Here is a 26357-nt window from a genome sequence, read left to right on the forward strand (position 1 = left end):
TTGCATACATGAGGCATAAAAGACTACGTGCACCCCAGGACCCTGTGGACAGAAACTCTCCATAATAGTAAAGTCTTTTCACCCCCAAAAGCCCCTTCCCACACATTTTCTGTCTCAGCCAGTCCCCACATACTTAGGGCTCATGTTGCAGTCGGTATTGTCACCATTTTACAAACGAGAACCTTGAGGCTGCTGGGTGGTTAGGTGACCCTGCTGGAAATAAAAGGGAGAATGCTGAAGCACTGGTGAGTGAGGAGCAGATTCCTGACCCCTGGAAGCCCCAGGTGGTGGTTCCCTGCTGGGGCCGAGGGGAAGGACAGCTGCAGACTCATCAGCCTCCCTCCTCCACCAGCTCACTCTGCACCCACAGCCACACTCCTGATCCTGCAGGTGGTTAGCTACACACACACACACAGCACATGCATGCGCACACACAGTCACACACATACACTCAATCTCACACACAGTCATACACAAACACACGCGCGCGCACACACACACACACACAGCACATGCATGCGCACACACAGTCACACACATACACTCAATCTCACACAGTCACACACACGCGCGCACACACACGACACCAGGGCCATCCCTGGCAGCACCTCAGTGAAGGCCAAAGGTGGCTGTGTTTCCTCCCCCATCCTGACCTTCTGCTCAGCAGGCTCAGATCACCGGCAGGAGGTTAGGAAACACCCTGTCTCTTCACAAGAACACCAAGAGAGAGACAGCGAATGGGAGCAGTGGATATCCGTAGCAGCACTGAAGTAAGAAGAAGTGCTGGACTCAGAAAACGGCCTTCTGTGTGTCCCAGAGAACAGATATTTACTGGGGTTGGTGGAGCTTGGTAAGTACGACGACGGGCTGACTGTCACAGAAGAACGGGAAATGCTATGAGAATGTTCTTCTAAAGCTTCCATCTGTAGAAGAGCAGTTTTTTGAAGTGGGGCTTGGGTTTCCCAAGCACAGATTGTGCTGGGGAAACTTAAAAGCATTTCTGATCAGTGTCACGGAACGCCTCGATCAGGCAGGGCCCAGTGTCCACACCATGCTTCAACGTCCTCCGCCAAGCCTCCCACGAGGGGTCTTAGGGGTCTCTACTCGTACAGTTAGTTCAGACTGATTTGGGTGACTCTTAGGCTGGTGGGTCAGACCCTCGGCTGAGGCAGTGCGACAGAAGCCCGTGGGGACAAGCCCCCTAAAACGTGAGCTGAGGGGTCCTGCCAGAGGAGGGCCAGGCTTCAAATCATTACTCATGTAAAGAAAAACAAACTGAGCAAACTAACATTGTGTGTCATTGTTCAAACACCTGTGTTCAAACAACGGATAGGGAAGAAAGTTGTTCCAACAGCACTTTACCAAACTCCATGCATACAAACAATATAAGAAGTTCTTAAAGACACAGAGCTTATATGCTTATGAACCCAAAGTGCTAACATTCACGTCAAGTCCAGAACAAGAATTACAGACACAGAAGGATGCATGTATATATTCCATAGCTGTTCATGAATGTCAGGGAGTGGCAGAAATAGCTGGAGTGACTCGGAGTCCTGAAGGGAACTTGACTCAAAAGCTTCGTAAAGGCATGTGATGAGGTGTGGGAGGAATGTGGGTTGGTGTCCAGAAGGGAGGCAGGTGACCCGCCAGGGAGAACACACTGCAGGGGACAAGCTGTGGGGAGAGGGCAGCCAAGTCCCAGCCATGGGGCGAGTCTGAGGCCTGATGCAGAAGCTAGCTGGTACTTCATCTGTGTCTTAGGTGGAAGAAACACGTGGTGGAGGGCTGCAAAGCGCATAATTAAGAGTTGCAAGTTTCATTTCAGAGGAAATGACAGACACTGAGGTTTCCATGGAAAATGGTCCCTTAGTCGGGAAGTTCTGTAAATGCAGGTTGGGGTGGGGGGAGGGCAGGCGGTGGAGGAACCTGTCTGGAAGCGGGGGATTGGAGCCCCCACCCACTGCGTGAATGGAGGCAGAGAGCAGTAGCAGAAAGCAGCAGCAGAAAGCAGCCTCCTTGGCAGGTCAGAGATGGGCTGAATCTCAGAGACAAAGGATGGAAAAATTAAAGAAAACCCGCCAGTTAGTAACTATGAGGATGATCGGAATAAGATCGTTGAAAAACGGAAAGATTACAGCATGAGGGAAACTTAATGTGGACTTTGGACTTACATATGTTTAGCTTTAAATACTAGTGGGTTTCTAAGTAGACATTTTCTACAAAAAAAGAAAAGAAAGAAAAAAGTAGTAATGTCTGGACGTGGTCTGGGAAGCATAGAGGAGCACAACAGCCTTGGAAGTGCAAGGTTCTGGAACTAGATACACCCATGTGCTGTGATGGGAAAGACATTGGCGCTAAAGACCCTGCTTCAGCCACTGGGACAAGTCCAGCCTGGTGCCACCTAGCCCACCAGGAGGGACACCTGTGGTCGGTCTGATTCAGTAGAAAAATCGTGATTATTACACTGATACCAACTGGCGAGAGGTCACTGGTAGAATATGACAAATTTATTGTTCTTGTCTACCGAACACTATTTTAAATGTCATGTATTTCCCTTTCTTTTATTTTTATTTTTCAATAATTTGTGGGGAAGAATAATCTCAGATATACAGAAAAGTTGCAAAGACGGTATCATCTCATCACGTTTCTTCCTTGGTCTCTGCTATGTCACAGTTTTTCAGTCTTGCCTTGTTTTTGGTGGCTTGTCAGCTTTGAGGACTATTGGTCAGTTACTTTGTAGACTGGCCCTCAATTTTGTTTTTTTCTGATGTTTTTCTCATGACTAGACTACAGTTAATGGGCTTTGGTGGGGAAAACCAGAGACAAAGTCTCATTCTCCTCACTTCATATCAAGGGTACATGACATATCTACATGACATATCTACAATGACATTAACCTTGATCACCTGACCAAAGTCGTGTTTAACTGGTTTGTTTGGTATAAAGGTACTTCCTCCCCCTCCCATACTCTATTCTTTGGAAGAAGTCACCAAAAGCAGTCTGTCAAGGGCAGATGGTTGGGGAAGGGAAGTATCTATGTAAATTATTTGGGATTCCTCTGTAAGAAATACTTGTCCTTTCGCTTCTATTTATGTATTTATTCATGTCAATATGGACTCGTGTAGGTTTATTTTACACTTTGAGTTATAAGACAGTACTACATTATTTATTTTTTTGCTCCAATCATTATAGCTTTGGCCATTGAGAGCATCTTCAAGTTGGCTCTTGTGTCCCTCTGACAGGTCTACACCCGTCCTTATGTTATTTGAGCACTTCCTCGCTTTTTCCTCCAGCCTCATCTTGTATTTTTCCTGACTCAGTCCTAGAATGAGCCATTTCTTCAAGAAACCCTGGCCCCTTTTATTGGAGAATTGCATTTAGAAGCCAAGATGTGGGCCCTGGATGTGTTCAATGCTACTGGAGTGTCCGTGCTTCTGGGTCCTCCTAGCAGACGAAGGCAGGAAATACAGGTATGTCCACTAATTCACACACACACATCTATACTTATTTGTGTAGCCATCTACCTGCATCTATACTAAGCTAAGTATGGCCTGACTTAGTAGCCTCCTCCCTTGTGTTCTGTAACTTCCCTCTCCCAACTGTAAGAAACCCGGCTCCTACCATCCACTATCCATTTACTTATTTGTACTCATAAAGCTGTCTCAGAATTGTGAACCCACACCCCACTAAACACTTTTATCTATGCTTTTGATGCACAAAGTATTTGCATGTTAAACAACTGCACAATGAAAACTTGGAGGAAATATGAAAGAACACAAAGGAATCGTGAGTCAAAAAGGTATCAGTAGGCTAGAATAATAAATGCAAGTAAAAATATGAATTAACAAGGTACACAAGAGCTTGCAAATGAGTAAGTGATGTAAGTAGAGAATAACAGAGATCAGGCTTGGCAGTAGTTTGTAGGAAGGGGAAAGAGATGGATGGATGGATTTCGTTGACCACAAGCTCAGGGTACAGCCGTGCTAACAAATAAAATCGATGAAGAGAATCGGCACCAATCAAAGTAGAATATTCCAGCTGAGGCAGGAAAATGTACTCTGGTCTATGTACAGGTCAGACACCAACTCTACAGGTGCCAGCATTTATATCCATCCTTCAAAAGAATGCACAGGAGAGGGGGCAGAGCCATGCGGCAGGGATAGGGTCACACTCCTAAAATACTAGCAGGGATTAGATGTACCCTGTGCCACTCCAGAGGACAGAACTAGGACCTGGAGTCTCAGGAACATTCCCAAACCGACGGGGCTGAACAAGGGTGGAGCCAGCCACCTACCCCACGCCGTCCTGCCTTGGGGTCAGCGCATCCAGCACAGTAAAAATCCTGGAGACTGGAGGGCCAGGCGCGAGGCCATATCCCAGAGAAAGGTCCAGGAAGAGGCTGAGATGGCAGTCCAACTGGGCCGCTCATGACCAAGCTTCAGTGCAAAACAGGATGAGGAACCAAAGTGGAGCAGTCAGGACAGTGGAGATGAATGAGCAGGAGGAGGCCCAGGAACATTCCTGAGGATAAAAGTCTCCCTCGGGTTCAGTCCCAGAGGGCTGCTTGCCTGCAAGTCAAGTCCATTGGAAGGGCTTAGAGCAAAACGGGCCCTGTGAGGACAGCAAGAGGACGGCAGAGTTTGCTTGATTAGAGGGCGAACTTTCTAACAATTAGAGTTGTCCAAAATAAAACATAATCTCTATCAAGGGAGGGCTTCAAACAGAGTCCGTCAGGCCACATTAGCAGGCGTGGCTGCCAATGACAAATTAATGCAGACATGCCACGATTATAAGAGATTAACGGGGATGCTGGGAAGAGAGACCTGCGGCTGTGTTAGGTTCAGAGGGAAACTACACCAGGGCGAGCTGATGGGCTCCCTGAGGAAGGAAATACTGCTAATCAGAGGTTCAGTATGCAGGGATTGAATAGCAGGTCTGTGACACAGAGCACTGGAAATGTGTTTGATTTGATGTGGCAATGGAAGGAAGTTGACTTTTGTCCTTTCTTTTATATATACGAGTATATTGTTTTCAAATAAAGAGATGACCTCGAAAGAAAGACCCACACACTGAATTGTGTCAGGAGGCCAAGATTCGAATTCTGACTCAGAAGCACACTCCCCGATAAATCAATAAAAGGAGCTCGGTCACGTCACGGGGCTGCTCGGAACCCTGATTTCAATCCATAAAGAAAGGGATTGGGCCTGGGAACTTCTCAATTCTCATCCAGCTCTAAATGTTTTTAAAGAAGATATTCTGTTATTTAAAATGAGACTACATAAACTGTTACTTTCCAAGAATGTATTTGAGCCCCTTTGCCAAGCTTAGGTGGGATTTCTTTACCATCTTTGTTAGAGGAAGGAAAATGGATTGAAAAACACAAGCATCTGACTTCCCACCAGGAACGCAGTTAAAATAGTGGTGAGGAGAAAAAATATGAATGGATTCAAAACTTAACAAATAAAGGAGCTCAAATGTCAACTTAGATCTGTCACAGCTCTTCACAATGTGTGCCATCAAAGTGACCAAAATGTGCGAGAGGTGAGACTAGACGTCATGTGAGTACAAGTTTAGAAAGGAATACAGCCGCACAAAGGCCAGTGCTATTTTGGTTTGCACACGGAAAGACATCCTGTCATGGGATATTATATTCTGTGTGGGCACCTCAGAGCACAGTAACAAAAAGGACTCCTGAGGGATGGAAGGAAGACGGAAAGTCGAGAATTAGCACAGAAGCTAAGAGGCGAGTGGGTGGGGCCCAGAGCCTGGCGCCTCCAGGGAGCTCAGCAAAAGTTGGCTGAATAACTCAGGACTAATGGTGGAATGGGGGTTGTGCAGATGCAGAAATATTTAATTTGTAGAATGTGAATAAATAAATATCTGTCCAGGGTGAGACTAAGTCAATCTGATAATGATATTTGCATGTGTACATGTTTGCAAGTCGTTTGTGAAAAGTTGGAATACCTGAACCAAGATTCTGAGCAAAATATTTTGATAAATGCAGGGTCGCAAACAGAAAGTACACATGGCTCCCAGAGAACTGTGAACTTATTTCCCAACAGGATTAGAGGCAGTCAGCATACAGTGACAAACCATCCTGGAGAAATCCCCAACCCACCTGGTGGAAATCTACCTTGTTAAAGAAACACGCCTAGGAGTCAGGAGGGGCTATGCAGGACGCGTTTCTGTGTCTCCATAGGTCTCCATTTTCATCCAGCACGATTATCCTGGCGGCCTACTGCAGAGACGATGGTGGTCACCTCTGAGGTCCCACCTGACACTGCATTTCTGGGTTTTGCAGAAGATAGTGTAATTTACAATGAAAGAAGCCCTTGGGTTAGGGGTCTTTTGCTCTTCTAGTAGTCGGTCAGGTAAGCAAACTGCTTGAGCTGCAAAGGGGGATAAAAGACTAAATTAGGAAGGGAATAGAAAAAGGAAAGGCATGTCCCTTTGAAACTCAAATCACAATATAAGGGGAGGAAAATGATACAAACAGAATGTATTATAAAAAATGGCAGCTTTGATAAACATTAAAATTATAAAACAATAAAATATTAAAACAAAACATTCAAGAAAACAATAAAGAGATGCACAGAAGTGATTTACAAATCAGATAAATGATTATTGGGCATTTGAGGAAGACCAAGGTGCGTTCAAACACAACTGAAGACTTTGTCCCTTGGGAAGAACTTGGAAGGCTGACGGCGGACGTGGGCCTTGATTGAGCTTCTTCCAGGACCTGACCCACTGTGTGTCACCCCTCTAACCCTGACCATCCTGAGAGCTGAGGTGAGGAGGGTTACTTCTAGTTAGCAGATGGGGAAACTGAGGAGTTAGGTCACTCGCCCAAGTTCCCATAGCTGGTAAATGCAGAAGCGGAGATTCAAACCCAAACTGGGCTGCACAGTGTACACTCTTTCCACTATCTCCGTGGCCATGTGACCAGCCAAGACAATTTTTAAATGTGTCAGCTTTGGGTAAGAACAAATGAGAACCCATGAGCTCCAACCTTGGAAAGCTGTCTGAGGAAGACTGCAAAAGCGACGCGTTCTCAAAGAGCTCTATTGATGGGAGTCCATGCTCGGTCAGTTCAGCCCTGATTTTTAAAGAGTTTGCCTCTATCTTTTTACACAGTTCTCTTTTATTGCCATGTCCCCAAAAGAGACCAACCTTAGGATTCAGAGACAGCCTCGTGTGGAAGACGGTCGTTGGTGCTCGTGTCACACCATGAACCACACGGAGGAAGAGGGCATGCCTCTGTCACCTGGCACCCATCTGCTCCACTTCCCAAAGATTCATCCAGGAAATCAGAGGTTGTGAGCAAAAATTTCAGAAAGGACTGCTTTATGTTTGTAAACTGCGTTTTCTTTGTTACTCTGGGAGTAAAAAGGTCATCAGACTCCACAGACTACTTAAGTGGGATTCCCACCCACAGAATGAGAGGAACTAGGCTGCTGTCTCCATCTTGTTTCCCATCACCTTACTCTTTTCCCCCAGGAGGGTAGGGCTACATGGATAGTTAATCCTAAAGATGAACATTTTATCTCCTGCAAGTGGGAATTTGCTGCAAGCGTAAGGTTGAACTTAAAGTCAATTCTGTATGTGAATGTCATGTTTAAGTGCCTTTAAAGTTCTGGTAACACTATATATGATTTCCCCTTTGAAATATCAAGTTCTGGAGGGAAGACATAGGTCGAATGCAGCTGTTCATTATCATGGTTCCCGGTTGATTCTGTGCTTTGGTCTCTCAAGTCTTTCAGAGCCCTGGCTCATTAGTCAGAGGTCAGATCTGATTTCCAGTCTTGCCTATATGACTCAGCATGATGTGGGACAAGTCACTACTTAGCTTCTCTGTGCCTTAGTTCCAGCTCAAAATCTAGAAATTCCGTGATTCAACTTTCAGAGATCTGGCGACAATGCTTTATATATGACATTCTGCATAAATGGACACAGGTAATTAAATGTCACTAATTATCTGTCAAGTGAATGAATGAATGCCAGTCAGGGCTCTGAAATAGTTTCTTTGCAAACCTTGAAAGAACAATCAAAGGCAAAGTTCAGCATCGAAAAACTGGAGACTTTGATTTACTGTCAACCAAACAAGTTGAAAAATCTTAGTAAGAGACACTTGAACCTTTTAAGTATCATCTTGTGGTAATAATGACCTCTCATGCATATTTATGCACTTAGCTTTATAATAACCACTTGAAAGACTAGCTCCCCGCTCCCCTCAACAGGAATGAAGCTATGTGAAGTGGGACAAAATATTGCAAGTTCAAAGGTCCTAATAGGTACGATGCAAAAATGTTGGAATTTCTTCCATGAGTAACAAGCACCTTAGTGTTTATTGACTCAGGGAGCATTGTGGACACTCAGCTCATCCTTGAAAGTCGTCAGATGCTTGCCTCCCCTCCAGCTCAGCATTCTTTCTGAGGAGTGCCGCCGGCCCTGCTGAAGTGTGTGCCGTTCAGTCTGGATCAGGACAGGTAACATTTGGAGATGGAGAAAACCGGTTGGCCGTAGGTAGCTAACAAAGAATTCCAAACAGACTCTACAGCCAGAGCTGCTTTGCAAAACCTTTTTGTTAAGTGACTCAGTGTCATTCATTACCCTCTCAAAGTCAAATCATATGACCCCATTTCCTCAGTAAGCTAATTATTTTGTTTCTTTGTAAGAGGCAAAACACTACTTTTATTGTTAATTAATATGCTAAAATTAGGTTATATCATTCTGAACATGTGAAATTGAACTTAGTACTTTCAGATATATTTTCTAAAAGCTGGTTAAAAATAAATGCCTTCAATGTCTTTTCTTTTTCCAACTGAGCATAAATTTCCTTCCTATGAAATTTCATTTCTTCCTACTGTTATAAATGTCATAATGCCAATTATTCTCCAAAAGAAGGGGGAAATAATAATAAGACATTCAGTGAGCATTTCAAAATTCAGATATTTAACAATGGAGAAAAAACAAAGAAAAGGAAAAATACAACAAAAGAGAGATAATCATCCATGGATTTCAAGACCAAAATAAATGAAAAAGATGAGAAGAATTCTTTATTTTTGGACTAATCTCAGGCATTTGAGATTTTTCTTTTCTTTTTTCTTTTTCCCTTGGTCAAAGTGAAGCTATAATAGGAAATTTGGAAATTTCTCTTCTTGAGGAGAAGCAGAGAGAAAGCCAGCACGAGAGCTTCATTAGACGGTGGGACACACAATTACGTCTCGATTCACCCAGTTCTGCTCTAATGAAATTCCAGCTGATACATGTGCCATAGTGCACTGTTAATTACTTTTCTATTTATTTAGTAGACCTACGAGTGGAAAGCAATCTAGTGCCCCGGAATGGTTTGACTCCTATGTTAAGTACCCGCATTCCGATCCGGTGAGGTTGACAGAGGCTGGAGCCGAACTTTTATCTCCTTGCCTTGTCAAGTTAGCACCTAGCAGGCCCCAATACAACCAGAGTGTGTTGTATTGAGTGTGCTTTTTTTCCATCTCTGCAAAAGGTTGATAGTTCTTATAAGTCAATAAACTGATACTGAGAGTTCTCAGCCCTGCTTCTTTTATCCCTGAAAATGACAGGAAGGATTAAATGTACACTGGCAGGGAGGGGCGTCTTTATGCCATGATGCAAAATGCACTTTTAGAAGCATGCCGTGTCTCCTAGAGATGAACACACATCTAAATAATGATGGAAGCTAGGAGTCCGTGATGAGGCTTTATTCCTCTGCACCAGGTTCTTACCATACCAATGTGTGAATTATGGCTCCCGACTATGGGCCTGACCTTCCTTCTTCACTCTGGGGTCATTTGGTGGTCAATTAAGAGGAAAACAGAGGCAGAGATAAGACTTATCTTTGCAATCTGCTTTGGGTCTTCCAGGAGCCTGGGAAGAAGCAGATTGTGTGGAAGAGAGAGAAGCAGAAATCGATGAATGAAAGCGCAATCCAGACTTCTCTCAAACAGATGAGTTCCTTTACGTGTGAGACCCTCAGCACCCCAGAGTAGAAAATAGGGCCCTCTCTCCATTTCCATCTCCTCTCCTGCCTGCTCTGTTTTTGTTTTCAGTAAGACTGCAAGCCACGTGGCAACTTTCTGGAACACTAAAATAACCTAAGAGAAGAGGCACAGCTAGACAAGGAGAGCCGTGTAAAATAAGCTTGCTTCCTGTTTCCATCTGCTCCTGAGACCTCCTTCCTTTATTCAAGTCATGGTAAGGGACTCGGTGACTTGTCTACCAGTGACCTCCTGGGCGTGTCAGATGGAAATGTAGGACTTTGAGTGCTGATCTGACACAGTGACCAGGTGTCCTGGGTGTTTCCGTCCTGGCTGGTCTTGGTCCAGGCAGATCTCCTTCCCAGCCCTGACGAGTCAGTTCTCCTGCCTCCGTGCCTGGCTGCTGCCCTTCCCCCCGCGTCATGGCCACTTCCTCCCGGTCCTCTCACTCAACACCTTCATTTCCTTTGACCTTCAGCTCCTTCAGGAGGCCTTTGCTGACTCACCAGAGCCCCACCGGGAACGCCCCGGTCCTGAGTTCCTCTGTGCTCAGGAAAACCTGCCCTGCCATCCTTTCCAGCTTTCATTTGCTTTGAAAGCAGGTGTCCTCTGTCCTCCAGGAGGGGGTCCATCTGCAGATCCTGTGATCCCAGAAAGGGAATGAGGAGCCCAAAGCGTCATTCTCCCCCTGGGCTCCACTGACCCCAACTGGAAGGCCATAAGGCCGGTCCTCTGTGGATCCACTTCCCTTTCCTTCCACTTCTTTCCTTGCTGGGGCCCTGTCCTGCTCGTCTTCACTTCCCAGCCCAGGCTTTGCTCCCTGCTGCAAAGCTGGCCCCCGTCCCAGGGGCTCTGCAACCAAATCTATTTTTCACAGTGTCCAGTCAAGCCTCTGAGAGGAGAGTGCCCGAGGACCCTCCCAGACCACCTTGTCAGGGCAACTCCGCCACCCACCTCCATAGTCTCCCACACCTTCCCGCGTCCGTGTGTGCAGACCTCTCATTATGGGAGTGTTACATCTGCAAGGGCCAGGATTAGATGCTTTCTCTTTTCTTCTCCCGGTGGGAGACTCAATTATGCATCAGAGTCTATTAATCTTATAAACAGTTATGGAGCTGAAGAGGCTCAATCGAACAGCTGAGGCTTTAAAGAAGTTGGAGTACCAGGGCCATTATTATAATGAAGTTCTGTGGTGTATAATCACGTCTCTGGGTGACCAGGCACAATTCTTTAAGTCTGAGAAATTGTAAATGATATGCAGGGTATGTTTTACGTGTACACAGCAGCCTCCCGAAAGCGTGTGCTCATGAGCACCCGTCCCAGGGCCCCTGTCTGGGAGTAGCACCAACTCATAGCCTGATCTGCAGGTCCAGGCTTCCTCCTTAAGCTGGCAGGCCTCGAGCTAGAAGGCACGTCCCTGTCCTCCCCTCCTGTCCACACGGAGACGGGAGAGAGGCTAGGCAGCACGGGGCAGGGGGCTGTGCCGCTGTCCTCTTCTATTAAGACCTGTTTGTTTGTCTGGCTCTTAAATTTGGTTCAGTAGCATAAAAGGGGGAATTTATCTTTTTCCCCAGATGCAACAAACAGATGCTGGGGACCAGAGACCTTGCATGGTTCATAAAAAATAAGTTATAAAATCTACAAAACTGCTGAAAGAAATCAGAATTTCAGCAAATTCCAGGGTTGTTTTTTTTTCAGGCTGTTCCTTTTGATCAACTATGGGAAGAGAGGGAAAAGCCAGTTGTGCATAAATTCCATCTGTTGTTATAGTAAAGTATGAATGTGGCTGGGAGAGGATGGAGGAGAAGGTGGTGTTCGAGCTGTGATATTAACGAAGTGAAAATGGAGAATGGTGCCAGTCACGAAGACAAAACTGTCATAATCAATTAGCACTTACTTTTTGTAAAGATCTTGGAGGCGATGGGTTCCTTAGATTTTAACGTGCATCTTCAAAGTAATTTGTAAGCTGTTTAAGTGATGTTCCCTCTTCACAGTTCCACATAATGTGATTACACAACCCATCCCCCAATACTTGGGTATGCAAATGCAGCATCAAAGTGATTTTCTCCAAATGTTTATGGAATTCGAGGTCACTGCAGTGATAAGAAGTCACACAGGTTGCAGCTGGGTTTCAGTCACCCATTCATCTGGTACACTGAGACCATTCCAATTTCAAGTGACCACTGTTTGAGAATCACCCTTAAGAATAAAAATCTGCAAACCAAAGACAGGGCAGTGATTGGGGGTTGGCGTCAAACTGCCTTGGATATTATCCCAGTGCCACCAGGAAGCTGAGTTTGCGAATTAAACTCTCAGAGCCTCAGTCTCCCCACCTGTAAAATGGGAGTAATAAGACGCACCTCACAGAAATGTTATAAGGGTTAGCAATTAGAATGAGAACAGCCAATAGAATACAGAAAAGACACTCACGTGGCAGCAGCTGCTATCATTGCTCTAATACTAATATTACTACTATTATTACTATGACGATGAATAAAATCTGGGTTATTCCTTTGGCAAAGTTATTTTCCAAGCAAGTATCAAGTGATGTCGTGATGCTAAGATTATGCCAACGGCTGAGCTTCACAGGTGACCTTAGATGACAGGATAACTGTGATGCTTTCCTAAGGAGTCATCACCAGAAATTACCAGCCTAGAATGGCAGATTGTCCAGTGAACATTTCTCTCACGTCTTCTATGGGTCAGACATTGTACTAAGTACTCAGGATTTAAGAATATGGATTTGGAGGTATAAAGCCTTGACCTCTAGGAGTTCACAGTCTCCTTGTGGAGGATGGGGAACAAACAAACAATTACAGTGCCACAGAAGCACCACCAAGTGGGGGGTAAATCTGTAAGGCTTGGGACCAGCAGAGACAGGACTGCTTCCCTGCCAGGGCAGCTACAGAAGTTTTAAGGCAGAGATGACATGTGAGTTGAGCGTGAAAGAAGAGTAGTTTGCTGGACAGACGCACGTTGAGAAGTCCATTACCATCGAAGCTGGTTACAGACCACGTGTTCTTTTGCTTCCCAGGGGACATTTGCCAAAGTCTGGTGACATTTTTGATGGTCAGGGCTTGGATGGAGGTGCTGCTGGCCTCTAGTGCAATATGCTGCTACAGTGTACGGACAGCCCCCCACAAGAATGAAGCATCCAGCCCCAAACCTTCATAGTGCCAGGTTGAGACCCCCTGAACAAGCAGCAGTGTGTCTGGGACAAGCCGGGTGATTCAGGGTGGCTTTTCACCCTTCATGAGGTGGGGGAGGGGTCTGGAGGTGCAGGGAGGGGCCAAATCGCGAAGGACCCTGAGGCCATCACAGCTGATGTTGGCCCTGCCTCTGTGCTCCTTCCCTCGAAATATCCCGGGGGAAGGAGCAAAGTTTAGTTTCCTGTGTGAGGAAACTAAACTCAGTATGCCTTATAGGGCAGCAATAGCCCGAAAGGTTCAAAGTATCTGTGTTATCTTAAAAAGTCAAGTAAATTTTGCTTCTTTCCATAATTAAAGTGAAAATAATAAATAAAGTGATCTTTTCCTCCTAGAAGTTTCAACTCAGTGCTTCAGGAAGACCCACCCTCATGTGGAACCAGGATGAGAAGCTGGATGGGCAGGGCAAGCCCTGAAGGTTCTGAACAAGGGGTGACAAGAGCAGATGTGAATACTGAGTCCCTGTCACACAGGGCTGCAGCAGACAAAATCCAGTTCAGCAAAACCCATGTCGCCAACAGACTGATTCATGATGTGGTCTCCTGAGACTCAAAGTCACAGCTAATTTTGAACTGTCCACCTGAGGCAGAGGAGCAGGGTCCATCAGTAGGAAGAACACTGAACCGAGACACCAGACCTCCTATGAGCTTTGGCTCTGCCCCTCATTAGCTGTGTGACCCAAAGAAGATGACTTCACTGCTCTGGCCCAGGTGAGAATTATCACCTGGTGAGAAGAGCTCCTAGGCTCTCAGAAGTAGGGTAAGCCTTCCTGCTAGGTGGTCACACAATGGTGGGACGTCAGCTAGTCCTGGCTGGCTCCTGCACACCAGACATAGCACAGCTATGGGCTTGGGGGGTGGGGGGGCACCATGGCATTTAACAGCAGCGAGTTTCATTTTCCACTTTCATAACTTCATTCCTTTGCATGCTGAGAATTCTTTGGCCTTCAAGAGTCCCTAACCTCCTGAATCCCTTATCGGCTGGCATCTTAGGCTTCAGAGAACCCTTCAGTGCGTAGTAACAGGAATGCAACTTCGAGAACAGCCAAGGGAAGCCAGCTTGTGTTAAAGAGTATAAATACTGTTAAAGTCTTTTCCAATGTTTACATACCTGTTTACTTAGGTAAGGCTCTTCTCTCTGGGGTTACAAAGCGTTTTACAAAACTAGAAATGGATCTTGTGTATCTGCCCAAAGGGCCAAGGCTGAAAAAAAGGCGCGTGAAGAGAGAGGAGAGAGAGGGGAGCCTCGTGCCCCACACCTTGGCATGTGGTCATGTGGTCACAGGCTCTGAACTGTCTTCCCTGTTTCCTGAAATGTTGTGAGCGAATCTACAGCTTCTCCCACGCGTGTCCTCACCTGTCAGCTAAGACGTTGAACAGATGGTCTCCGCCCGTGATCGTGAGAGGTGAGCCCGTGGCTCCCGTCTGGAGCTGTGGTAGAAACTGGGGAGCGTAACTGGTTAGGAAACCCAAGGCGCGAGGCAGAGAAGTGAGACGAGGTGCTGCCCCCTGGGCACCCTGGGAGCTGCTGCTCATGAACGATCGACAGGGACAGTGAAGGCCCCAAACTGAAAGTTGTCCCATTGGAGGGAGGACAGCTGGGAGCAGGGGCGGGAGTGGGCGTCGTGGGCCCAGGACGGGGGATGGCGCCAAAGCAGGGGGCCCCAGGCAGTGCATCCCCGTGTGGTGTGGGGAGATGGACTGACCCCGTAGAGATTGCTTTTCCATCCTCACTTTACCGTGGTGATTGTTCAAACGTCACACAGTCTAATCGCTGGGCAGTTTTCCAGGGCAGGTCATGTGACCCGAGTGTGTGTCTTTCGTGTCACGTGTGTGCATGAGCTCTTCCATGTCACCTCCCCAGCCCGCTTCTCCCACTGGCTCTGTCAGTTGGTCTGTCCTACAGCCCTCAGCTTCAGAGGAATCCCTGATGGGCGAGCCAGGTGTCTGGTTCTCGTGGGAAGAAAGTGGAGTCCCATGTCCCTGGGGGAGCTGGACCTGGAGGGAGAGGCTGAGGTGAGGCTGGCACAGGCCATGGCAGCACCTGCCTTGAGGGCTGGGCTACAGCCCAACTGACGCTCGGAGAAGGATTCAGGAGGCTGAGTCTTATGGAAGGACTTTTAAATCATTTTTGAGCATTAAAAAACTTAGATTTGTCATATATGAAATATTCATAAATTGGCCCAATTCACATTTTCATTGATCGATGCAGAGAAATAATGTGTCTCAGAAATACAAGTCATGCACACCATGAAAAAGATGTTTCTTGGAGAACTGTCTTTGCTGAGCTATCAGCCCACATCTCATCTCCGTGGCCTCCTGCTGCACCTGCTCCTTGGAGCGGGACCCATTGAGGCTGCACGCACATGCCCCCCCCTTGCCCAGTTCACTCGGGCTCCTGGGCCAGGGCTGAGCCTCCTCCCAGTGGGGGAACTTAGCATTAGACCCCCTCACAGAGCCAGAGGCCCCAAAGTTGAGCCTGGGTCCCAAGGCCAGTCCTTAGGCCCCTGTCCTGCCCCTGGGACCCGGGACCCGACGCCTGGGCCTTGTGTCCAGCTCTCCCTCCCATGGAGCGCTGGGCCTCATCAGAGTGACAACAGGTGACTGCATGCCAGTGCTGGGCACCCTTCTCTCCTGCCCACAGCCCTACAGCAGGCACCACTGTCACCCATGCTCAGACAAGGACGTAGAGGCCCTGTGTGGGTGAGAGCTTGCCAAAGCAGCGTGGCAGAGCCACGTCCCACATGTGACAGTCTGGCTCTGGAGCACACGTTCTGAACTGCTGAGCGGGGTTCCCAGAGCGTGGTCTGGACCCCGCGGGACTCTAAGGCACTTCCAGAGGGTCTCCAAGGTCAGAACTAACTTCAGAAGAGTAGGACATCGCTGACCTTCTCTCTTTCTCTCTCTTAGGTGTATATGGCGGAGTCTTCCAGAGGCTTCGGGGTGTGGTGCCATCATGGCTCTGACAACCAACAGCATGCTTGTATATGCGCTTGTGTCTTAAACACGTCTCAGGTTTAATTCCTAATAAAGCCAATATTGATAGACAGAGCCCACCTAGGTCTCTCTGGGATACTCAGTTTTTAAAAGTACGAAGAGGTCTGCAGACAACAAGGTTTGAGATGTGCTGCTCCGTGCCAGGGCACTGCCAAGGCTGCTTTTTGGTTCCTGCTCTCTGGCCCACCCAACCCCTGTCCAGCCACCGGGCCCTGTACCCTTTGGCCACCCCCTGCCCACCTGTCACAGACCCAACTGGGGTGACTTCTCCAGCTCACAGCCACCAGGCCCACACCATGGCTGATTGTTGTCACACTTGATTGGGGCCACAGTCTCCCTCAAGAACCTGAAACTTGAAAGTGGATGTTATTGGAGCACAGTACATCATGAGGGAGCCCCAGAAAATGTCAATGACAGAATCTGCTCTGGCTGCTGTGTTGGTTCCGGAAGTGGATTGTTCGGTTCTTCTATAAATTCTCAGAGCTACCCTAACAGCTGTCAGATGTCCTTTTATCACTTAAGGTTGTTTGGAAAAAACAGAAGTTTATCTAATAGAAAAAATGTAATGTACCCTTCCTGGATCCCCCACTCCATCTGCTTGTTATAATCCACTCATTTACCTTTGGCCCCTCTCACCTGTCAAAGCCTTGGTCTGCCACCTGGAACTGCCGTGGGCCTACCTCACTGAGGGGGACCCCTCCAGCCTCAGCACCACCAGCTCTGCCGAGTACCAGTGGGTGGTCTCGTCTCCTCCTCGCCCCGCTTCCCCAAAGGAAACATCATGCCTCAAGCTTCCGTGTTAAAACGGGACAAACGAAACCTACGGTCTGACTGCTCCAGGTGCCCTTATCTTAGCTTATCTTTGGGCTCAAATTCCCACTGAGAAGCCTGGGTGTCTCTCTCCCCCGAGCTGCCCAATTGACTGGCACAAAATCCTCCCCTAGAAATAAACTGTCCATTACGTAGCAAGAAGAAGTTTAAGTAAAAGAAAAGGAACAAGCATTCGATACGATGTAACAGGAAAGGTACCTGCGCTCCATGTCCCAGGATGAGTGCTCCCATCCGCTGTCTGCCACGGGGGGTGAGTTGCAGCAGCCCCCCCACCCAATAGATACATCCACATCCTCACCACAGATCCGGTGACTGTAACTTTATTTGGAAAAAGGGTCTTTGCAAATGCAATTAAATTACCGATCTTGAGATGAGATCGTCCTAGATTGCCAGGGTGGGCCCCAAATCCAGGGACAGCTAGCTGTCCTTATAAGAGACATACAGAGGAGAGCCAGAGGAGAGAAGGCCAGGTGAGGACGAGGCAGAGAATGGATTGACAGAGCCACAGCCACGGGCGCCTGCAGTCCCCAGAAGCTGCAAGAGGCCAGGAACGGGATCTCTGTTAGAGCCTCTGAAGGGAGCCCAGCCCTGCAGGCACCTTGACTTTGGACTTCTGCACCCCAGAACTGTGAGAGACTAGATTTCTGTAGTTTTAAACCACCAGGGTGTGGTGTGTGTTATGGCAGCCCCAGGAAACGAGCCCATTGCCTTAAACGGAGAGCCTGTCATCTCAGGGACTGTGGCCGGCCGGCTGGCCCTCTGATTCTGGGAGGTGACCCCAAAGTGCGACACCATGCTCCAGGCAGCCCCGGCTGTTCCCCTGTTGTACTCACTCTCATCCAGCATGCAGGTGGTCCTGTTCCCTTCCTTTCCCACAGTTTCTGGGTGGAGAAATCTCCTACATGGTCTAGGGAATCTCATGTTGATGAATTTAACTCATCTTTGGTCCACTGCCTTTTCCAACATTGTGGCGTTGTCATCCATGTCCATAGCTGTCCTTGGTCATTATCACAACACAAATGAATCTCAGCAGAAAACAGAGGAATTTGTTCTTTAGATAAATAATGCCCAAGAGCAGAAACACAGTCAGGCCTTACCAAGGACCAAGGGTGGAAGCTGGCCAATACGCCTTGAAAACCAAGGCAGTCCGACCCTTGATCACTTATCAAAGTTCTTTTCTGTCTCTTCCTTTCTGTCTCTGTAACCCAGCTTTCCTTCTCTCTGTCAAACTAGAGCGGCTCTCAAAGAGGGTTCCAGGGGTTCACTGGGCCAGTGGTGGGTTCTCCTGCAGAAGGTGGGGCCCTTGCAATGAGCGATTGTCTCAAGGCCTCCTCGTCTTGAACCTCTGCTCACACAAGAGGCTAACCCTGTACGTTCTCCATTTGTCCTGCACGGTGTGGCCCTTCATGCTCCACTCCCTTTCTTCGCAGTTTTCTCCTACTGGGTCCATACGTAAAAAATTATTGTAAAAGAAATTACCCTCGTTTGGCTCTTCTGTCTCTGATCCTGATGCTTCCGGCGCCCGCCCCCACCCCCACTGGTTGAGCATCTTTCAGGAAGCGTCTCCACGACATGTTCACGACATGCCCTCCCTCCTTCCCCAGCGCCAGACCTTCCCTCCCACCCCCCCAGCTGTCCCTTCGGACACACGTACCAGTGGGGACAGGTCCAGTGGTTCTGAGCCCCACCCCCCCCCCCACAGGCTTCCACGCCAGGAGGATTTCTCAGTGCACAGGCTGGAGACTCACTTTCATATCCCCTCCACATGCGCACGAAGGAGCCCTGAACCCAGGGTTTGCCCTTGACGACCAGAGGTCATTGGTGTAGACACTGTTTGATTCCTGGGGACCCTTAAGAATAAAGTATTCTGATCCCTTGTAGGGGTGAATGTGTGTAGCTAAACAGGCAGCTCAAAAATGAAAATCCAAGTTCCTAAGGAACTGAGAAAAGCAAAAATAGTGAACAGGGAAAGTGGGGACCATGGAGACTGTGGCACTTCGGTTGGGATTTCTGAATTTCCACCCTGGGCCCATGGGGCTTCATGCACAATGGAATTTGAAAGTGCCTCCCAGGCACAGGGCAGAGCATCCTGTTAGGTCTGCAAGTGAATAATGATGAACCCCAGGCTTAGTCCTGGTTGGATAAGGGATACATAACATTAAAATCTGGAAATTTGTTCTAAATGGGTTGTTAATTGCTGTTGAGCTTTAAATATTTGAGTTTATTAATTTCTCCCTCACCCCCTGAATTATATTTCAGCAACATTCCCCCGTTATTAGGCTATTAAATTAGACATATCAAAAAAAGAAGCATTTTATTTATATCTTCAGAGACATGCACATCTAATTAAGACGGTGTTCCTGTGCATATTTTATATTTGGCAAACGCGGCCTGTGATTTCAGTCTCATCAGCTCAGACGGGCCTTGATAAGTGTTGGGAAGATTTGACTTGAGCTGGATGAGCAAGACACCCTGCGTCTTTCTCAGCAGTGACTTCTTAGGAACCTTTGCCCTGAGACAAGCAGCTGGTGCAAGACCTTGGAAAGCCCAACAGCATCCTCCAGGAAACCAGAGGTTTGAAAGTCAACTGCATTGCCAGATGCTTTCATGTGAATAAAAAGAATACAACTAGCCAACATTTAGAGAGCACCTATTGCATGCCATGGGTTCTTTTTTTTTTTTTTTGCTTTGGGTTCTTAATGAATATTTATAACCTTGCATAACGGCTCTTAATGAATATCATAACCTTGTGTAACCCTCACAACAACCCTGGGGGTTGTGACTATTTTTATCCCCATTTTACAGAAAAGCAAAACAGACGCTTAAAGAGATTAAGTAATAATCATTTGCGTAAGAGGCAGAGCCAGGACTCAAATTAGAGCCTGCCTGACTGGAACCCATGCCTTTTCCACTTTGCCTCCCTTCATTGCAAAAAGAGTTAATCCATTCTAGAACATTCTTAACCAAGGTGCTATGACCCCTTACCCCTGCAAGGTGATGAAAATTCGTTCTTGGTGAAAAAAATAGCATTCTTTTTATGCATAAAGAACAATTACACACACAGTACATAAGTAGATCAACAGCAGATCTGTGGTACGGGAGCTCCCTGGGAGAAGGCAACCAGGAGAAGACGTCTGAAAAGGCTCCTTTGGGAGGTGACAATGGACAGGCTGTGAAATACTGTTTAGCACAAGGGCAGTCAGGATACCCGCACAAATCACTCACCCTCGTGCATCACCATCCCTGCCACTATTACCACTGCTCTTTTATTTTGACCACCCAGGCACAGTGGACATGAACTGTTAAAATGCCCACTGTACTGGGAAGACACAGGTACCAGTGCTGGGATGCAAATTCCGTTTGTGATGTATTTTGTTTGCTGAACTTTTGACGAAAAACAACGGATTCCCATTTCTGAAGGAAGATCGAGTTCTCTGTGCGAAGCCTGGAAACGGTCGCTTGGTGCTCCCATTCGCACGTGTTTTGGGGCTTCTGTAGCCCAAGATTCTTGATTCCTGTTTTCTGTAATGTTGTACAGGAAGGTGCTGGAGAAAGTATGAGTTTGGGTGGTAGCAGGAAAAACTCAGGAGTCAATCATGGTTTTATCCCTTCCCGTTCATCAGTCATGGGGCAGGATTCTGAATCCCAAGAGTCGCTGTTTTCTCGTTGGGAAATCCAGATTCTTACTGTACGTCAGACATTTTATCCTTGTTTTACCCTAGTCTCACACTGTGCAATATGGTCACCATTAGTCAGTTGTGGCTATTGAAAATTAAATTCATTAAAATTAAATAATACAACAATTGAGCTCTTCAGCCTCACTAGCCACATTTCCAGGGCTCAGTACCCACACGACATTACCAACTGGACAATGCAGGCAACAGACATTTCTATCATCTCAGAAAATTCTCCTGACACCACTGTTCTGTAGACGATAACACCAAGAAGACAGCGGCCTTGTCAGCTTGGGGGTGGTTACTTTTCATTTGACAAATTTTCAATGAGAACCAACTTTGTGCAGGTCCTGTTCTAAGCACAAGAGATGATCTGTGATCAAACCAAAGTTCCTACACTTAAGGCAGTATTTCTAGTAGAGGTTTCTGTCATTTCCTAATAAACGAGCAATAGAGTATTTAAGAAGATTACTAGTATTAGATCAGAGAGATGTGGCCTTGCGTCTGAGCTGAGTGATATGGGTAAGTTTACTTATTCTCTCGGAGACTCAGTTTCTTCATCTGTAAAATGGGTAGAAATGTCACAGGATTGTTTCGAAGATGACATGAGGGAATGGATGTAAACAGTTTAACACACGACGTCTGGTATAGCAGGTGCTTAATAAATTATTGCTCTCCTAATTAAGACAAAAATCATTCAATTCCCCTAATTGCTAGTCTGTTCATATAATAGGACATTTCCCTTGCTGTCTGGGATTTATTGGCTTGTTATTAAGGCTCTATCTCAGGATATTCCTAGAGGTCACTTAACATAAAACACCAGTGCCATGTTTACAGCACCATAGGAATCCATTCTTTAACTCACATTTGAGAATTCATTGCTCACCTAACAACCTTAACATTCTTGCTGTTGTGGGTTACTGTAAGTATAGAATGTTGGAACTGGAAGAGAAGTTAAAGAAAATATACCCGTAATTGAATTCGTCTGTTGTGAAGGCAGGGGAAGGGGAAGGAGTGCCAAGCCCAAAGTCACACAGCCATTTGGTGGTGGAAAAGGGACTAGAACGCAGGGCGTTTAATAAAAGGACTAGAACCAATCGCGGTGGTGTGCTCGGCACTGCAAGAAATTTCCTTGGCTCCCTATCTCTTGGCAGCTGCTCTGCCTGTGAAAAGAACATTGCAATAAACTCTTGATCATCCATCAGGCAAACTCTTCTTCCTCATCTCTGGATCCCGCAGTGGGTGTTCATTCCAATCACAGGGCATCTGAAGCCTGGGCGCATTGGAGATATCCCTGGTGATTGTGGTATCACCCTGGGGGGACAGAGTCCCAGAGAGCAATTTCCAGGCTCTCGGCCTCGTGTGGAAAGGTGCTGGATTGGGTAGTAGATGGTCGTCAGCTGTAATCAGATGGCCATCCGCTGTGGCTGGCTGGCCATCAGCTGTTATCGGTTAGTCATTGGCCACTGATATAACTGCCGTGGCTGGGCTGGCAAGGGGGTTGGTTGGTTGGCGGAAAAGCGGGCGGCGGATTGCGGCTAGCAAGTGGGGTCAGCAAGCGGATGTAGATTGCAGATCATGTTGATACTACTTCCTGTGTCTCATCAGGCCACCAGCAAGACTGGGGTGCAGGAGGACCCCTCATTGGGGTACTGGCGGATGTTTGCTTTTGTGTCTCGACCAGCCTCCAGCGAGAATATGGTATGACTCCCCTATCCATGGCTCCGTGGGTGTTCCTTTTCGGCCTCACCATTCCCTGAGTTCTTGTGCGTGGAGCGAGAGCTGAGAGCCTGAATTACACACCTCCTGGCAGCCATGTGGCCCAGGCACCATTTCACCTCCCCTTGTTTTAGGTGCTCTTACCTCCTCATCTCTTCAAGATTCTCACCTGAAAAGGACAAGCCTGGGAGTCACTTCCCCCCTAAGGCTTATTTTAACCTGAGAGGGCATAGCAATATCCTAAAAGAGGACATAGCAGTTAATCCTTTTTTCTGGTCACTGGATGGAGAGAATCTTGTGTTTTCAACCATTTTTAGTGATATACTCAAATTTTGATAGAAAGAGAATTAATGTTAAGAGAGATTGCACATATAAATCCTTGGGTGTGAACGTAACCCAAGTTTAACCATCCTGACATTGCCTTTGGGGTGCTCGTTTTAAGCTGGTTATTGAGAAACAAGACTCAGAAAGAACCTTCCCCCCGCCCCCTTCCTGCCCAAGAGATTCAGATAGAAAGGCTGCTCCAGGAAGGGAAACTTAGGCTGTTCTCCTGAGCAGCCAGATTTGAATTAAGTCTGGCAAATAGGGCTTCAGGCAGGGGCCTGTTAGCTTTGCTAAAAAAGAGTTTGCCTGCCAGGTGTGTTTCAGCTTCCTTGACTGCTTATAACCTCCTGTTCTCACTTCTGAAATCTAAGACCCCATCTTCCCCTTTTCTCCTTCGTCCAAACTGTCATATATACCCAATATTACCTCACTGTCTCTGGAATTTTCAGGCATATGTGAATTCCCTGTGTGCATGTATTAAAATTTTGATTTTCTCCTATGAATCTGTCTCTGTTCATTAGATCATTAGCCCAGCTAGAAGAACTTAGAAGGTAGGAGAAAAATATATATATATATATTTTTTTAGCACCTACAAATACAAAGAAAGGAGTATAGTCCTCAGTGGGTTTCCTACCAGAGAAAATTGACATTTTACAAAAGTGATCAGTTTTTACTCAATGGGCAGTGAGGCTGTGAGTAAAGAAGGCTGTTTAATAAAAAGGTCTTTTTCTTGTCCTCCAGAGTCCTAAACTTCTTAACAGTCCCATTAGCAAGCCTAGAGAATGAAAATTACAACCGCCTCTGGATTACTCATGGGCCATCTGGATGTCTCCATCTCTGCAGCCAAGGTGGGTCTCCACCCAATTCCACAGTTCAGGTGCTGAGGGAGGGGGCGGGGCGTGGAACAGAGAGCAGAGCAGAGGCCCTTGCCCTGAACTGGTGGACAAGGGGCTGCGTCAGCATTTCAAACCCAAATTACCTAGAAAGAATAACTCCATCACCAAATGGTCAGAGTTACTAATGTGTGTCAACTCCCGGATAGCTATATGTGTTAGATTTTTTTCTGTCAGAAATGCTTTTTAAAGAATTAAACAAGGTTGTGTCTGAGTAGCAGGACCACTCTAGTTTTGCCTTTATATGAGAAAAGTAGTTAGCAGGTCAACAGCATTGTAGAAGCGGTTATGCTTGGATTTGAAAACCAATTTTTTGAGGAGTATGTGGTTAGTTTTATGTGCTATGATTGAATTGGTAACAGAAAGCCTGGCCTTGCAATTGGATGTGGATTTAGATCATCCTAAAGGGCTCCCATTTCCTCTGGAATCTTATGCCATTGGACATGAAAATGTCCCCACAGGAAGAGGAGGGTTGAGGAGGAAGTGTATGGATAGTTAGATAAAGCATGGAAACTGTCCCAGAACAGCACCCTGCCTGACCCCTCCACACAAGCACACAGCGAGTAAACAATGACAAACTCATCTGCCCGATTCGGTGTCTGATTGTATCGCGGCTGCAGCGTCTTTCTCTGCAGGAAAGGCACAGGCACTCTTGAGGCTCTGCAGGGCTACGAAAATGGGGATTGACTTCTGTTTGGATAGAGGTAACATGATTAAACCTGAAATTGGCTCTGTGTGTATCATAGCTTGTTTGGGATTAGAGTAACGAAAGAGTAGAATTTCCTGCCCATCTGTGAAGAGCTTCAAATTAGCATTCACTTGGGGGCTCCCTGGAGCAGATGGAATGATCCAGGAAGTGAGCAAGCATGCTTTCGCCTACCGTGTCTGCAGACCTGGAACACTCCTGGCCCACCAGCCTGCAGCAGAAACGCCTAACCGGCCTGCCTGACCTTTGACACTTGGGCCTGTCACTCTTCCTCCCTTCCCTAGTTCTTGGCTCACTCTGTGGCCCAGCAGCACTCATTCTGGCTCCGTAACTCAGCTCCCCGTTTTCCAATAGTTACTTTAATTTATGACATGGTTTGGACACACTTGCTGGCCCTGACCTTGGCCCTCACCCCAGAATATTATTTTCAGCATTTATCTGTTAGCTCTCCCACTGTAGTCACAGGCAGGAGGTTCTCCCTCCGGTCACGGCCCCACATCCCAGGCCCAGAGGGAAAAGACCAGGGCAGTCCTAGTCCAGTTCCCACCTGAGCTCCCAGTCAGGTGAGGGGCAGAGAGGCGCAGTTGGCTAAGTCTGCTGTGCCTCCTGCTTTTTCAATGACATGCCAAATACTTCTGGCAGCACTGAAGGTCGCTGCACTCCTCCTGCAGAGAAATTGGCGGGCACTCAGGTTTTACCTTTGCAGAGACAAAACATACACATGTAGCAACTTGAGAAGATGCACAAAGCTGTGCCTGAGAAGCGCTGGTGGAACCACTCCGCTCCCATATTCACCCACATTAAGAAGCACTCCGAAAGGGAGAGGGTGAGCAGATTCGATATTTATCCTGGAGCAGCGTGTTCCACCAGTCTGGAAGGATACGATGGACTCATCCCATGGGAGAGCGGGCAGGGGGGAGTGAGTGGGGCTATGTACCTTCCAGGTAGACCGTACCCACGGGGCCAAAGCAGAGAAGCTGGGTCTAGGTGCCACTGAAATAAGTGAAGTGTGAGATGTCAGTCCCCTTCACAGGGCCACAAATAACTCCAAGCAAAGTGCAAAGCGATTGCCGAACAGAACCAGTTCCACAGCAGGCAAGAGTCACCCCAGAAATTGTTCAAGATTAGAAAAGCTCTACCAACAGACTTGAAAGGAACAGGCAGAACACGGAAACTAGTGTAATGTCAAAGAATCTAAACTACTGTTGTTTCTTCAGGTGATACTCTAAAACATAGTCAGCTACGTGCACATGATAAATAATGTATTTTGTAATTTACATTTTTAAAATTGAAAAAATTTCTGCGATAGCCCCAAGTAAATCGCATGCATGATTTAACAGGAGATGAATAAAATTTTAACTATGAGAAAAAAAAAAAAAACCCTCTGTAATAGTGCTGTTTCCTAACAAAACAGAATTAGAGAGTGGCTTTAATCCTTGGTTCTGCACTTGTATAAGATTCTAAATTGGAAGAGTTTAGGCGGTGACCGAAATGCAGAGAGAACTAGATAACTTAGTTTACCTCATTGATACGGCACTTTAAACGCTTAAGGCACCTTTACATCTATGCTCTCGTTTGTTCCTCGCGCCGACCATAGAAGGCAGGAGTGGGTTTTGCTTGTCCCACTTGACAGGGACCTTCATCATTAGCCTGTGGTACCTAGAGTGGCAGAAAGGTACAGCGTGGCCGTCCCTTCGTGCTTCTGGGTGAGCATTTATTGTTTTTACTGACTCAGACCCTCCCTCATTTCTGGGGACATCACCTCTTCTCTCAGGGAACACTATTTCTCTTTCACTCCAACCACCTCGTTCAAGTGGGGACGGTCAGTGACACTACGGTCTGGGGCCCCTGACTGGACGACCTGAGCCAGCTAGGTTTTTGCTGGGACTTTTCAACTAGCGTCAGGCTTAGGGCAAGGAGGTGGGCAATTTTCATCAAGGTTTTTCTTTTTGTAGCAAAATTGTGAGATGTGTTACTGGTGGCTGTGTGTCCAGCCACGTGTAGGATGTT

The 26357-nt window shown here is 47.0% G+C and overlaps 1 long non-coding RNA gene across 1 annotated transcript; it reads left to right on the forward strand.

Moving 5' to 3' along the window:
- Positions 1 to 575: 575 nt before the first annotated feature.
- LOC109457139 (uncharacterized) lies at positions 576 to 23954 on the forward strand. Its single transcript, XR_012496814.1, has 8 exons — positions 576 to 850; positions 3321 to 3470; positions 9885 to 10215; positions 13540 to 13914; positions 14399 to 14609; positions 16114 to 17040; positions 22314 to 22406; positions 23490 to 23954. It is a non-coding gene; the product is annotated as an uncharacterized LOC109457139 (long non-coding RNA).
- The last annotated feature ends 2403 nt before the right edge of the window (positions 23955 to 26357 follow it).

This window comes from Rhinolophus sinicus, linkage group LG05, assembly GCF_036562045.2.
Source record: "Rhinolophus sinicus isolate RSC01 linkage group LG05, ASM3656204v1, whole genome shotgun sequence".
Lineage (NCBI taxonomy): Eukaryota > Metazoa > Chordata > Mammalia > Chiroptera > Rhinolophidae > Rhinolophus > Rhinolophus sinicus.